Source organism: Lolium rigidum, chromosome 2 (genome assembly GCF_022539505.1).
Source record: "Lolium rigidum isolate FL_2022 chromosome 2, APGP_CSIRO_Lrig_0.1, whole genome shotgun sequence".
In the NCBI taxonomy this organism is placed as follows: Eukaryota; Viridiplantae; Streptophyta; class Magnoliopsida; order Poales; family Poaceae; genus Lolium; species Lolium rigidum.
Window position 1 is genome coordinate 19007223 of NC_061509.1, and position 14972 is coordinate 19022194.

Sequence of the window (14972 nt, forward strand, 5' to 3'; positions counted from 1 at the left end):
TGCTAATTTATCAGCGTGTTTGCTGAACTTTAGGTGGAGACGTTGATTTTTCTTATCAGTTACAGGTTTGCAGTTGTAAAGCTGCATATCAGACTTCGTATAGGAGCGCTGAATAATTGGTCTAGGACACAAGACCCATAGGATACGACGAGCTCAGGAACGGCATCACGCCATACTCCACATGGGAAAAACTCAACCTTGATCTACAACTAATATATACAAGCCGCCGTGCACCTTTCCCTTCTCCTCTCCGGCCGGCCACGCCGTCGAAGGAACAACACGGGATCGGGCCGGGATCTGGAGATGTTCAGCGACTCTCAACGGGGGCGCTCTCGTGGCAGAGAAAGAAAGAGTCTCCTCCTAATGCGCCATTTTCCTAATTAACTAGCTTGCTGCTGAATCCTACTGGAACAAGGCTATATATGTGTGCGCGCGCACGATCTGGACGTACCTAAATAAATTAGCCAGCCGAGCCATCGCTGTTATCCTACTAGACCAACAGTGTCCGGCATACGTACCCGTTCACGCTGCCGCTGAACCTCGCACGCGGTCCACTGCGCCTTCCGCCCGCCGGCGCACGCCAGGCTCCCATTAAACTTCAAAATACAAATATAATAACATCAGGATGAGATGACACATGAATCGGGCAAATCCATCATCAAAGTAATACCAGCCATGGAACTGATGGACCTCTCAACATCCATCTCATCTCGCTTACTGACCGACGACGACAAGGGCAGAGTGATCCCTCTCCTCTCCTCTCCGAGCAAGAGTCAAAGTCTAAGTCGTCACACACGACGCACGCGTTGGCCCAACCCCTCCTCTCATATTTATAGACTGCAGCATGAAGCCAAAGTTTGAGGTTTGAATTTCAAGGGATTAATTGGAGGGAATGCTATGGCGGGAGGAAAATGAAGTTCCACGAAATTTCAGCTCTCTCCCTCCCGGTCAGCTATTGTTAAGCACTGAGATTGCATGGACCGCCCAGATCGATCGATGCGCAATCATGTGCCACGGATCCGTGATGTGGAGGTGCCCATCATGAGCCGAAACTGCCGAGCGACCGTGATGGAGATTCATTCTCGATCGCAGCAGTAATTGCTCACAGATTTTCCTTTTTTTCCCTAACTATTCCTTCCATATTCTAATCACATCCCCGTGATCCGCGGCCGTGTTGATTATCTCATGGTAATTACCGATTGATTTGTTTCCTAATAACTGCTTCTGCATGCTAATCGCATCCCCATGTTGTGCGGAACTCTCCAATCGGTCGGTTGCAATATTAGCGGAAGCGCGAGCGCGGACACTTTGATACATTCGACGTGCCGTGTATCCAAATGCGTCTCTGTGCATGAATTTGCCTAAGGGTTGCAACATGCTCAGCTCGGTGGCCGTGAAATCCACGTAGCTACCACAATAAGAATACGGGCTCGTATACAGGCTGGTGACTCGTTTTCCTTAGCTTAGCTATGTTTTTTTTGGACCCTGATTAATCTTTTTTTTTTGCTACCATATGATCGACCAGTGTATTTCTTGGCTGTTGCTTCTAATAGTTAACAACCAAAACAGCCAGGTGAAGACAGATGAAATCATTTTTCCTTCGGCTAGCAACATCACCTGAAGGCAGCAGTCATCACTACAGGAATCAAATTCAGCATCACTTTTTTTTTTATCTCTGAAGGTTATACACAGGTTGATCTTCAATTCTTATACTTGTGTGGGTATAAATACAATAAAAAATACATCTAGTGGATCAACTGGTCGCCACCGGAACTCTCGAGCACACCGACCAGAAAACACACTGATTTACGCAAGTTGATAGTTGTTTCACTAGATACACACCGTGCAGCAGTAATGCACACTCGTTTTATCTCACTTCTCAAGCAGATGAACGACAGCCAGCAGGTCCTCAGACACATATCAACAAATATGATGGCTCCTCCCTAGTCCGCTCGCAGCTCACCACCGAAAACCACTACAGCTCAGTAGATGTAGGAGGACATGTCTTCTACAGCTAGCTTCTTCTATGTGTGGCATGTTGATGGATGAAACCTACAAGAAACCACACAGGATAATTAAACTCCATTCATCGGACTAACATTATCAACACATCTGTGGAAAGTCTTCTCGCCTCAATATTATTTGCCTCATTTAATGAGAAAACAGCCGAGTAAACAAGCTCTACTTCAAAGTAAAAACTGATGGCCCCAAAGAAACCAAAGTTTCCAACATGCATTCCTATCCAGCTTTACCTAGCTGTTTTCACACCTCAGCTGCCCTATTGCTCCCATAGATTGGATATACTCCCACATTTGGAACTGCGACATGGACATGCCAGGAGCATCGCTCAAAATGTTTGGCCACCAACAAGATGTGATGCAAACTAACAGGGCAAATGAAACACAGGTTTACATGTGTATTGTAAATACACAAAATTACTCTATGAAAGATACTCCGTTGTTTGTAATATGTCCAACCAATATGCGCAAAAATGGTACTCTATGGAAAGGCTGAAACATAATCTATAACTTATATTTGGACAGTACCACGAAATTATGGACCAATCAGTCCAGTTTACAAGTCAAAGATCGCAATATACAAGGACCAACTAGAGCACTTCGTCTAACTGAAACCATTCACCAAAATTCAGATTGGCAGAACAATAGAAGAGAAGCTAAAGGTAAGGCCAGGTTGCTAGTCTAGTACTAGGTCTACTTCAGTTTATAGCATAGCTAACAAATTGTTGTTTATGCCATAGCAAACTCATCACGAAGCAAACAGGCACATGCTCACACCCTAATATTCAGAAAATTGCCCGCAGAGCGATTGAAGGATTTAGTGAATCCTCTAATCACTTAGAGTGAAGAACTCTAACCAAAATGTGACAAAGGACATCGTTCTAGTATAAAACAATATTTATATAGGAAATCAAGTGAGTAGACCACAACTCACATTCCAGCAAAAACAGAACAAAAGAAGAATTATTCCGTCGGAACAACAATCACAAGTAGCAGAAAACTTACACATAATAAGTTCAGATTCAAGTACATCACAATCTGGAAGAAGTGAATATCTTGCAACTTGCAGAAAAACGTGTCAGAAGAAATAAATGAAACTTGTACCCATAAACATATATCAAGGATAGTTCCGGTGCACAATATTTCTGTTGTAGTAGCAGAAAAAGAGGGGCCATCCAAAGAGGTTCATTTGTTGTGTAAAACGCATCATGGCATGATTCAACACAAACAATAACTAGAAAGCCAGGTGGAATCAAACCTAATCCATAGTTACTGGAAACGAAAACCTCACGAGTTTCAGCAATTGCCAGAGAGAGAGAGGATGAAATCAAACATAAGTCATAGTTAATGGAACCTATAAGATCTAGTCCAAAGAAAGAAAAAAATACAAGACATTTACTGAGAAAGAAAGTGATCAAATATTTTGGCTGCCAAAATAAACAGTGACAAACTAGTCAAGTAATCTAAAACATAATTCAAGTACCTAAATATCCAAACAAAAAGCATAGAAATGAGAAACCATCTCTGCTATCAACAAAAATAGAAATAGAAATCAAGGCATACTTATCAGAACAAGAAGGAAGCTATCTCTGAAAATAGCTCATTCACTTCTCACCTCTTCTTCAATGCATTGGAGGCAACAGACTGCAACTTACCTCATGCTTTCATGGACAAAGGATTAAGGTGCCCCCTCCCGCATCACAAAATGCAGGGAAACCCACACTGATAATTTCACATGCGTAACAAGATCAAGCAGATGAGTGACTCCGCCTTGCACATCTCGGTTCTTTCATGCTTGCCCCTGCAAGCCAGAAATAAGAATGATGACTCATCTAACGTGATTTGCAAGTTTGGTATGTGCTGGGAGAAGAAGCAATGCCCAGACCGCTCACCACAGTGGTGCTAGTTTCACCTAGTTGGTGGTGAGTCAGTCAAGATAAAGTGAAAGTCAACAATTCTGCAAGAAAAAGTCAGTAATTGCACATCATAAATTTACAGTGAAAGTCAGTCAAGATAAAGAAATATCAGAGCTGAAAAGACAACAGCTATTGCCTCAGGGCTATAGTAGGGGCACAACACAGCATGGTTTACCCCGAAAAACTATAGTAATAGTATGTTTTGCATATACTCAACAATTCTGCAAGAAAAAAAAAGTGCACACATATAAACAATACTAACTATGAAAGTTCCCGCTGCAAAACTCTATATTCAAGACATATCAATCTATGGAAAGGTACTCCGCTGTCTGCAATCTGTCAAACTAATATGCGCAAAAAGGTACTCTATGGAAAGGCTCAAACATAATCTACAACTTATCTTTGGACAGCACCTCGAAATTACGGACCAATCAGTCCAAGTTACAAGTCAAAGATCATATACAAGAACCAACAAGAGCACGTCGTCTAACTGAACATGTTCACCAAAATTCAGATTGGCAGGACAACAACAAAGGACAAGCTAAAGGTCAGGCCAGGTTAGTACTTGCTCTACTTCAGTTTCTAGCATAGCTAAGAAATTGTTGTTTACGCCATAGTAAACTCATCACAAAGCAAACAAGCACATGCTCACACCCTAATATTCAGAAAATTGTGAAGTCTACAAGAACTCTACCAAAAGAGCGATTGAAGGATTAAGTGAATCCTCTAGTCACTTACAGTGAAGAAATCTACCTGGCCTTGATTGAATACTACGTCTAATGAGCCACCAAGGCCATCCCTATTTTTAGAAACCAGAAAATAACAGTACAAAAAGAAGCAACATTAAAACACTATGACAAACATTAAGTCGGAAATCACAGCTAAACTATGAACAATAAAGAGTTGGTACTGACACCTTGAAAAGCAATCAGTAGAAGTAGCAAGCATAAACGTACAACAATAAACTAATTCAATACACAACAAAAGCCTAATGAGATGGCACAACTAGCCATCTAGGTGTCAATTGCATAATATCAATAAATAAGTTGGTATGATGCTTGCTTCTCATATCTCACTCGGACAACAGGAGAGGAACAGTTAATTTTGCCTTGACGATTTGCAACCACATAAATGAAGAATAGAGTTTGATTACACAGCTACAAACGCATGTAGCAAAGCAGCAAATCGAGGAATTGGTAGGAAAAAATCAACCTTTGGTTGGTCGCGGTGCTCCTTGGACTCCTTAACACCAGGCGCTTCAGCCAGGATGCCCGCCAAGCTGCGCACGTGCATGTTAATGTAGCTCGCATGGGACTTCCTAGGTGGAAGGTGCAAGCTCCTTCTCGAGTCGATGAGATGAGCCACCTCCTAGCGCGCCAAGGCTGTGCAAGCAGCAACGCAGGCAATGAGGAAACTTCTCCACCAATTTGCCGCACCCATCCACTACTTTGGCTGCTCAAGAAAAATTCGAGAGCAATTAGAAGAGGCACATATAATAAAATTAACTAGCTAGTAGAGCTAGTTCCTACCATGCTAAAATTTGTAACAAAAAAAAATTAAGAAAATGGCTATTAGCAGTACATGACCTTTTTTCAACAACAGCAAAACAAGTTTGATAACATAACATTAATTATTCACAAGTTTCAACTTAGGGAAAAACAAAAGTGAACTGATTATCAAACTCGCCAATTCAGTTATCTATTTAAGTGCATATACGGATAGTAATGAGTACATAAACATGGCATGTGCTCCTAGTCGAGAATCCATGTGTGGAATTAAGTTTATATCAATAGTGCTTCCAGGTTCAAACTTATGCCTAACCTGAACAACTGTTTCTACCAACATCAGTAACATATCACTGCAAATACTGACTTCTTAATTAGCAAAAGTTTAAGTATCAAGGGGGCAACCTTACACATAAAAAGGATCACCTCACTGGTATGTTGCATTACATGACAAAGAAAGGTTAACTAATCAACTAGCACGCGGAGAACAGTTTAAATCAGTTGATAGCATCAATCACCTGTGCTTGTAGCAACATCAAAACATGAAGCTGAATTATGTGTCGCAGCCTCACAGGCTTTGGTGGCTGGCGCCGGATCACACCTTATGTCCTTTGCTGCCATGCTTTGGTCTATGTACAAACCTTATGTAGGAGCAGAAAGGTAGCTATGTGAGAATTTATGTGTACTACTTAGGTAACAGTAGGAATTAATAAGTTTGCTACTTTGTAGTTTTCACGCGAGTATGCGGCACCGGAACTCATGTGTGTCAGCCATGGTGGCGGCAGGCTGGCAAGCAGGAGCAGCTACTCGCTCTTTCTCGGCCAAGCAAGCTGGACCTCCTCCTCGAGCTGGGGCAATGCAGGCAGTGAGGAAACTCTCCACCAATTTTCTGCACCCATCCACTACTCTAGCTGTTCAAAAAAATAGATAGCAATTAGCACAACCGAGCATATAATAAAACAACTAGCTAGTAGAGCTAGTCCCTGCCATGCTAAACTCTGAAACAAGACAAAATGAAGAAAACGGCTGATAGCAGTGTGCTTGATATCTTTCAGCAATAGCAACACACATTTGCTAACTCAACATTAATTTGTTCACATGTTTCAGCTAAGAGCAAAACAAAAGCTAACTGACTAAAAAAGTAGATTTAGTTAACTGGTTAAGTGCATAGGAGGACATAGTTTGCTGACTCATCAAAACACATGATTGATACTTCATAAATTGTTCAAACACTTCAGTTCAGATATGAACTGATCTCTAACCATATCAACGACATCACCAACGGGACATACCATTACCAGAAAAGCACTACATATTGCTAAAGGTTAAATGGCTAGAAACAGGGCATTTACTCGGTGGCCAAAACAACAAGCCACTAACGGTAACGTCCTATTCAAATTAAAACCATCAGCTAGAACATGCCACTCCTAGATAAGACTGTCATTCTCACCTATCAATACAATACTGAATTCTACAGGCACAAAGCAGAGCAAGTTCTGTTCTCGACAAAGCAGAGGAAGTTATATGTAACTAGATAACCATATCACTAAGCATCGCCAAAAAAAGAACCATTCAAAAGAACATGTATTTCAATACATGCAAGGTAGTGTAATCTAGTGAGAGTGTCGTTCTATTCTTACCACGCCACGAGTGAGACAGTGCCACCGGCCATACGATGCCGACATGCCCTGCTTGTCCCACGTAGGTTGAACCAATGGCGCTCCTCTTTTCACCGAGCTCCACGACAGACTAGCTTCTTGCACATGGCATTTTATGTCAATGCATGAGAAACAAAAGCAATCAGGATGTACTTAAAAACTTATATGCCCTATAGTTGCAACATATGCCAGCAAAACATAAATACTACCTCCGTTTCAAAGAATAAGGCGCACGCGCATTCCAAGACGAACTTTGACCATAAAAATTGAGCAACAAAATCTTAATTATATTATATGTAATTAACACCGTTGGATTCGTATTGAAAAACACTTTCTAATGATGCTAATTTCATACAAACAATCTTTATATATTTGAAGTAATTCTTGGTCAAACAAAAAGCTCGTAAAACGAGGACGCCTTTATTCCTTGAAACGGAGGTAGTACAATCATCTCATGTCTCAGCTTCAATATGAGAGCATCACAACAAGAGTATGGAAATTGTAGAACCCACTTCATATTACAATTATATATATCCCGTTAGGTCTGACCGAACAAACCACATGCCATGGGGAACTATCCCATGTCATTTTATTGATCATATACTCATCAAGAACTCACCAGTAGCATAAAAAATATAGGACAACAAGTAAAACGGTATCATATCAAGTATTCATGTGAACCTGTCCAAGAAATTGATAAAACAATGAAGTAAAATAATATATAATTAATTCCAGCAACATGTATGGATAAAGAGCTGCTCTAGAGCTCATATACAAAAACCAGAAGGCAGAACAACTACAATTCTACACTTCACATACATTAGTAGAATTTAATTAACCATGTCATTCTATAAGAAGATCATCAACTACTGCTAATTAAGCATACACCTAAGCACCACTCCCATTTTTACAGAAAAGATCGATGAAACCTCAAACTTCATGTTATTGAAATTAAACACTCCAACCCAGCAAGGTAAATTAGCAACGGGCAGTTTCAACTAGCTTGAACCTATCTCCGCATCAACGATTGTGTGGCAGCCAACAATCACAAATTACGAAGGAGCAGTAGAAAACAATAGCTAAATTCACAAGCTTTGTGATCACGAACAATTGCATTGCATGGGCAGCCAAAACAACACAATTATTATCAAAAAGGCAACGAGATGCACCTATCCATTGCAGTCATTCTTGTCCCCAGCGACCGAGTGGAGGAAGTCATCCTGCCCATTATTATCCAACTGTAGGCGCGTTCGATATTCAGGACCAACAAATTATGTGATGGCAAACAAAGAGAATGATTATAAGAGAACACTAGTAATGAAACAAAGTCTGAAAGATAAACTAATACTATTGTTCATTTAACATACATCTAAGCAGTAGGAACACCCCTATTTAATAACCAACAGAGATGGACGAACATGAGGGTGCCAATAGAAAGCACTTGACCGAGCTACACACCATATCGGACTAAAACATATGTATCTACATTGTCATCATGAGAAGCAAACAACTACTTTAAAACCGAAATAACTTGAAGAGGAATCAAGTCCTTCAGGGAGTCGCGAGTGGAACTAGTACTAAAGAACAAGAGAAGAACAACCAATTCATGATGCTCTGGACATGAGACAAACTAGCATATGGCTCTCACCAAGCATGTCTCGTGTTCCCTGAGTGATGAAAGCAACCAAGTACAAAAAAAACAAGATAAAAAAGAGGAGCTTCCAAAAGATGGGGAAAAGAACCAAAGGGTGACATTGGAGGCCCGAATTAATAAATTAGTTGTCACCCAATGAGCTGCATGGTTAGCTGATCGCATGAAACCAAGGAAATTTTAAGGCTAGTTGTTGCCTATTTGCTGAGCTACGCATCAAACTAGCAACTATTTAGGATTCCCTTTGTGAAAGTATTAACAAAAAACTGAAATATTGAAGTTTAGCTAGCAGTATTAACCTGAAAAATCGCCATAACATCTCCACTTTTTCGGACAGTCACATCTCACAACAAATAAGCAACAATATAAATGTATTGACCAAATTCATTAAGCCAGCGAGGAAACACGAAGAGAAAGCACTGCTGGTAAAGAAATGACCTACTAGTTGATGCACTGCTGGGCACAACAGCCCTCGGAAATGTTCCATCAGAGCGTGCACACAACCCATGGCCAAATCAGGACTATACAATTATAGATCATACCGTCCAACACAGCATGACCAAACAAACATTCAATGGTGATGAAAAGCAAAAACTCACATCACATACTACGGCGTCAAGAGATGAAAAAATAGCCATATATAACTCATTGTTCTTGCTGGAGCTTTAAACACCCAATGCAAATGTCTTCATGGAAAACACAAACCTGAAATGAGTCCATGCAAGTCAAAAGGTTTCCACTCAGTTAATTTGTATACTACATAACTTGTAGCAGAAGATGCTAAATTAAAAGTGAATTATTGGTGCTTGCCCACTACACAAGAAAGAGTGCAAGCTGCTAGTGCTTTCCAACCAATTATCATTAGGAATATAGGAGAACCATGTTCCTTTCGAGTGTACCTAGAGTCTCCCTTCATGGACTCCTTCCCTTAACAAAACAGGCAAACAACAACATCAAAAACTCATTCTTGCTTGACTAGTGTAGATTAACCAGGATAATGAAAAATTGTGATGTGCAAAGGGAAAATCGTAATGCGATTTTAGTAGCAATTAAGTACCTACCTGGAAAACAATGCTTCGTTCATGCTGGCGGCAACAGCAACAACATATATGCTGAACAACTAGACATCATAAGCTAATAGCCGATATTTGTGGCTTGACAGGCCATTGCTTGGTGAAGATAGAGAAGAATCCGTCTTCTGTAGCTTCATATGCTTTTTTCAGAACATCAGCAAACATTGAATTTTGCTTTGATACGAACCCTGCGGTACAAAACAGTGAACAACAAAATAATTACTGCCACGCTATTTATCATTCAAGCAAAACACTACAGGGTGAACATAGCACCAAGCAATGAATATAATACTAATGCACATAGATCCTAGGTTGGCAATTACAGTTCAGATACTTGAAGAGGTTACCATTGATGTGGCAATCTGGTCTCTGGTCCACTACGCCCATCATAAACACCGACGAAAGTGCCATACGAGCCAAGGTCAAGAAAGCTAAGTGGACCTGACTCCGCCTATCACTAGTCCTCAAGTAAGTTATTGACCTGGACATCAGCCATGGAGAAGTCCCCATTTACATGGTGTCCTTATAACATAGAAGCCCGTCCAGCCTACTGGTAGCATCTAAGACGATACGAGCATGTTACTTGGACTACGGTCTCCAACACGCCCGTAACAAATTCATCAATGTCACTAACATCTCTCAGCAGTCATCCCGCCTGCATATGCCTCTCAGATCCCTCATCAATTCCCTAAGGAAATTGCAGTTTCACTTCTGAATGCACCAACATAATTCTTTCTTTTTTTTTCTGGAAAGAAAAAGAAAGCATGTATAAGTATATGAATCACAAGGTATGGCTCATTAATAATTCTGAAGTTCACGATTGCACTCGGTTTGGGAACACAATTTTATTTTCTTTGGTAAGTATAGGCATTTTCTACCATCTAACACTGAATATCAGCTCAGTAGTGTGAACAACACAAGCAGACGTGAGCAAATCTAGCGAAATTACCTATTTGTGTGCTTCCAGGCTCTACCACTTATACTAGAAGCAGTCGTCTAATGAGTACCCTACACTTTCTCTTTATTTCACTCTGAAATGATATATCATGGCATTCTATAATGCCTTAAAACTGTATTTACGTTGACAAGTTAAAGTAATGCAGTAAAAAGGAACAAAGTTACTGACATTTTGTAATATTCAGAAAACACTTTGTTCCTTCAGGCATTTTTATTTCCAGTGATAAATAAAAATACGAAGTAAGGCGTACTGAGCATGGCAATATAACCAAGCTACATGAGAGTTTCCACTAGAAGTAACTTGACGGTTGCCGTCATGGCCTCTTAGTATAGCAAAACAAAAAATGAGAGTTTCAACCGTAAACATCGACGCACATCGACACAGTAGGACATCTAAGTGATCCATCTGGTTGTGTGCATCAGCCAGCTATAGGTTCCAGATGCTACCCTCGATTTCATAGGACACAAAAGCAGTCATAACCGTACAAACATTAACCTGATTGTGTGAGATGAAAAGGAGGCATCAGAATAGCATACATCATAGTTTTTTTTAGCTAGCTGCTCAAAGGAATGGAGAATTTTCTAGTTGTTCCTTGCAGATTCCTATGAGGTAAAAGATATCCTTGTGTCCCGACTTCATCCTTCAAATATAGTCATCACGTTTGTCATCTGACTTGGAACTGAAAAGATACAAGATCAGTATCTTTGCCCCAGATTATAAAGCTGACTAATGGAATGCTAATACATGAAAAAGAAATCTCAAATCAAGTTACCTGCATCTTGTTTTTGTCTCTACTTATCAGAATGTTCATCAGCCACCACGATCTTGCGCTGCAGCATCGATATCATCACATTCCATCATGATCAATATCTTCTCATATATGAACATACATCAATATCTTCTCATCCATGAACATATATCAGTATCTCATCCAGAAAATCTTCTCACCAGGTTATAGCCATGTTCCTCCTGCATTGCAAATGCATATCAATGTCAATATAGAATTTGAGACAATAGCCAAGTATGAAGAGCAAATGAATTAAGGCATGTCTTAAAAAAGAATTACACATCTTGCAGTGCCTGAACTAAAATACATGGAGGTGTATCTTGGTATTTATTCCCTCCAAACGAGTCTACTTGCATGGTCGATCTTATGTATGTACCTGCTAGCTAGCTGCTCATATATTCAAGATATTGATGGAAGGCTCATATTCGCCCCTCTTAACTAAGAAAGAAAGCTCCAAATTACCAAAAGGCAACACTTAAGCAAAGAATTAAGGTTTTAGTTGTGATGTTGGAAACCCACCAAGAATTAATACTGAACACATGAGTAAATCAACCAAGAAAAGATAATTGGGTTTTTTATGATCAACCCACAACATACAAACCTATCACAGATGTACATGCTAGCTAGGTAGCTGCTCATATATATATAATTGGGTTATACCGTCGGCGTAGCTCGGCAGCGTCATCTGCCATTACACATGGCCAGTCGGCGGGGCCCAACGGTCCTAGCTATGCCGACGGTGACCCTCGGCCTAGCTGCAGGTATGCCGACGGTGATTCTACCCGACAGCCTTTCCTTAGCCCTCGGCGCTCGTGGCGCTCGTGGACTACGCTGACGGCCCTGACCTTTGGCCGTCGGCATAGCTCTAGGCCATCGACACATTACCGTTTTCCTGTAGTGTATTTAAGATATTGATGTAAAGTGGGTAGTGCAACTACGATTGACTCTGGAAAAAAACAATTTTCTCTGAAGAATCATACTAAAAGGATTTTCGGTATGCAACTGCACTCTCCGGAGTGCCAAAATTGGTCTTGACACACACGAATACAAACAAAAACTTCCAATTTTGATGCAATGAAACAACATGGCCTGCAGGGTTCAGATGAAATAGGTCAAACAATTGTGCCTAGTAAAGATCAAAGAACGATTATTGTAGATATTGAAATGAAAATGAAATTACTGTGCGTTGCATTCTTTGTGTTAGCGCACATAGCAGATATTTTCAGCCTATTTGCTACATCAACCCAGACCATCGGAACTACATCTAAAAAAAGAAGACAATCCAGTATGCCTCCAGAACCTCAAATAATGTACGATCGAGGATCCAACCATACATGGAAAGATCGTTTTTTTTTTCTTTCAGAAATGCATGCCTCCAGAAAGATCCTAGTAGACAGATAAAAGATAGAGGAGTCTCACGTCGGGCGCGGAGCAAGTCGGCGGAGATGGGAAGGACGCAGGTGAACAAGAGGCGGCGCACCTCCTGTCGGCGAGTCTTGGGAAGAGACGGATGGTGGAGGCGGTGGGTGAGAAGGACGGACGTGGACGGGATCGGACTATCGGAGGCCCTCCATCTCCAGGGCCAAACGCCGCACGAACCCGGCCTCTGATGGCGGATCGCGCGGCTTGGTGTCGCGTTCTGAGGATCTGATGGCGGAGGGATCGGCAGTGCGAGAGAGATGGAGATTGGAGAGGCGGCGGCAAGAGCAGGGGCTGGGTGGAGGTTGCAGAGGTCGCTGGGTCTGGCATATGTGTTTGGTCCAATACAATAATAATAGGCCCAATTAGAATTCTTGTCGCCAAATATTTTGAGAGAGACAATCGCGCGCGCGGTTTTGTTTGCATGTTTTCGTCGTCATAGATGCTGCCTTGATTCGGTCTAATTGATAATCTTTAGCTAGCACTCACCCTATTGTCTCTTTGCACCATCATTTTCTTTTCACCATGCGACAAGGAGCTTGTGGCGGCTGGCTTATCTCATGCTGCTACTTCGAGCTTTCTTGCGGTGGCCAAAGATTGGTCATCGATCATGTATGGACTAGATCATGGAGTTCTTCAGCGGAGGACCGATGCTGGTGGCCATCGCCGCCTTGCCTCTGCACCTTATGGTCGAAAGGCGACCCTCCTAAGCTTCTCCTTCCCAGAGACCAAGCAGTCCGAGGGGAAGGCCTTCAGCTCCAACCACGACGTCGGACCAAGTGGTTCGTCTTTGGCGCCGGCGTCTCTTTTGTGGTGGAGCGATGCATCGACGACCTTCAGCGGCGGAGCTGAGAAGGAAGGACCCGATTGCTTTTTCTACAATCTTTCTAGGATCCTTTCTGTAAAATTTCGATCCTCACCCAGAAATCCCCTGTTCTGTAGGGGTTTTTCTGCAAATTGTACTCTCCGCCTCGGTAATACTAGCAGCATCTAGGGTCTTCGGACCCTTTCCTTTGTTCAAAAAAAAAAGTATTGGTCTATTAGTAGTTTTTGTAAATTGATTTCCGATCTGATTTTTTTTTTTTTGGACTGGCCCGAGATATTTCAGTTAGTTTCACGAGTGTAATCAACTGATTGATAGATTGAACTCAACGTTTTCTTCTATATGCATGTGTCGGGTCATTAATTATTCTAGGCAATATATCTAGTTAACTTCTCGCTTTAATGACAAATCCGATGTACCACTCACGTGAACAAATGCTCACCCTTATATATCAAATGACGCAACACACAAACACGTCACCTAAATGTTGGGATGCTCGTATAAAAGTGCATGGTAAGCTTGATGTTGTGAGGTATGCCCCCTGACACGTCGACGGTCAACAACATCGGTAGCTGGGCACAAATGTGACCAAAGTCCACACACACAGACCAACACGACAAAACATCACACATTGTAGCCGCCACCCCGTGAAGACCACCCTCTTGCGTCGTCATCGTCTTGACATCCAATGCTTGCTCAAGGGGACAAACAATGCATGTCACATACACCCAGCATGCAAGCCTAGAAGAGCGGGGGCGGGTGAAGGGTCTCCCATAGAAGACCACGTCAGTGCCACCTTGTAGTGGGTGATGTGGAGTCGTCATAGGTATGTGCCCTACAACGAGACCGAGGTCGTGCCCGAAACGACCTCGCAGGCGGCCGTGGCGCTGGCGTTCCTGGCACCAACGGTGATCCACGAATGTCTTTAATTTAGTAGCAACCAATTAGCAATCATGTGATGTAGCTCCCACGCTAGCACACGTGAACCATGGACTATCAATGATGGAAACAATTAATAGCAAGCTAGCTGAATCTTTTTTAATTTTCTATTAAACTGAAGTAGGGTGTGCTCATGTACAATGGAGTCATGCATACACATTGGTTTCTCGATGGCTATCTTGGCTCCTTGACAACATTCATCTTAATTAATATTTTTTGCTCAAA

At 41.7% G+C, this 14972-nt stretch overlaps 3 long non-coding RNA genes across 3 annotated transcripts; all 3 read right to left on the reverse strand.

The window, feature by feature from the left end:
- Positions 1 to 1661: 1661 nt before the first annotated feature.
- LOC124691375 lies at positions 1662 to 8320 on the reverse strand. Its single transcript, XR_006998930.1, has 6 exons — positions 8267 to 8320; positions 7080 to 7192; positions 6162 to 6350; positions 5958 to 6080; positions 5147 to 5386; positions 1662 to 3819 (listed from the first exon to the last, which is right to left on the reverse strand). It is a non-coding gene; the product is annotated as an uncharacterized LOC124691375 (long non-coding RNA).
- LOC124691376 lies at positions 8318 to 9952 on the reverse strand. The gene is made up of 3 exons (XR_006998931.1): positions 9810 to 9952; positions 9648 to 9675; positions 8318 to 9453 (listed from the first exon to the last, which is right to left on the reverse strand). It is a non-coding gene; the product is annotated as an uncharacterized LOC124691376 (long non-coding RNA).
- A 1362-nt stretch (positions 9953 to 11314) lies between these two features.
- On the reverse strand, positions 11315 to 13073 carry LOC124686048. Its single transcript, XR_006997703.1, has 3 exons — positions 12986 to 13073; positions 11552 to 11748; positions 11315 to 11458 (listed from the first exon to the last, which is right to left on the reverse strand). It is a non-coding gene; the product is annotated as an uncharacterized LOC124686048 (long non-coding RNA).
- Between the last annotated feature and the right edge of the window lie 1899 nt (positions 13074 to 14972).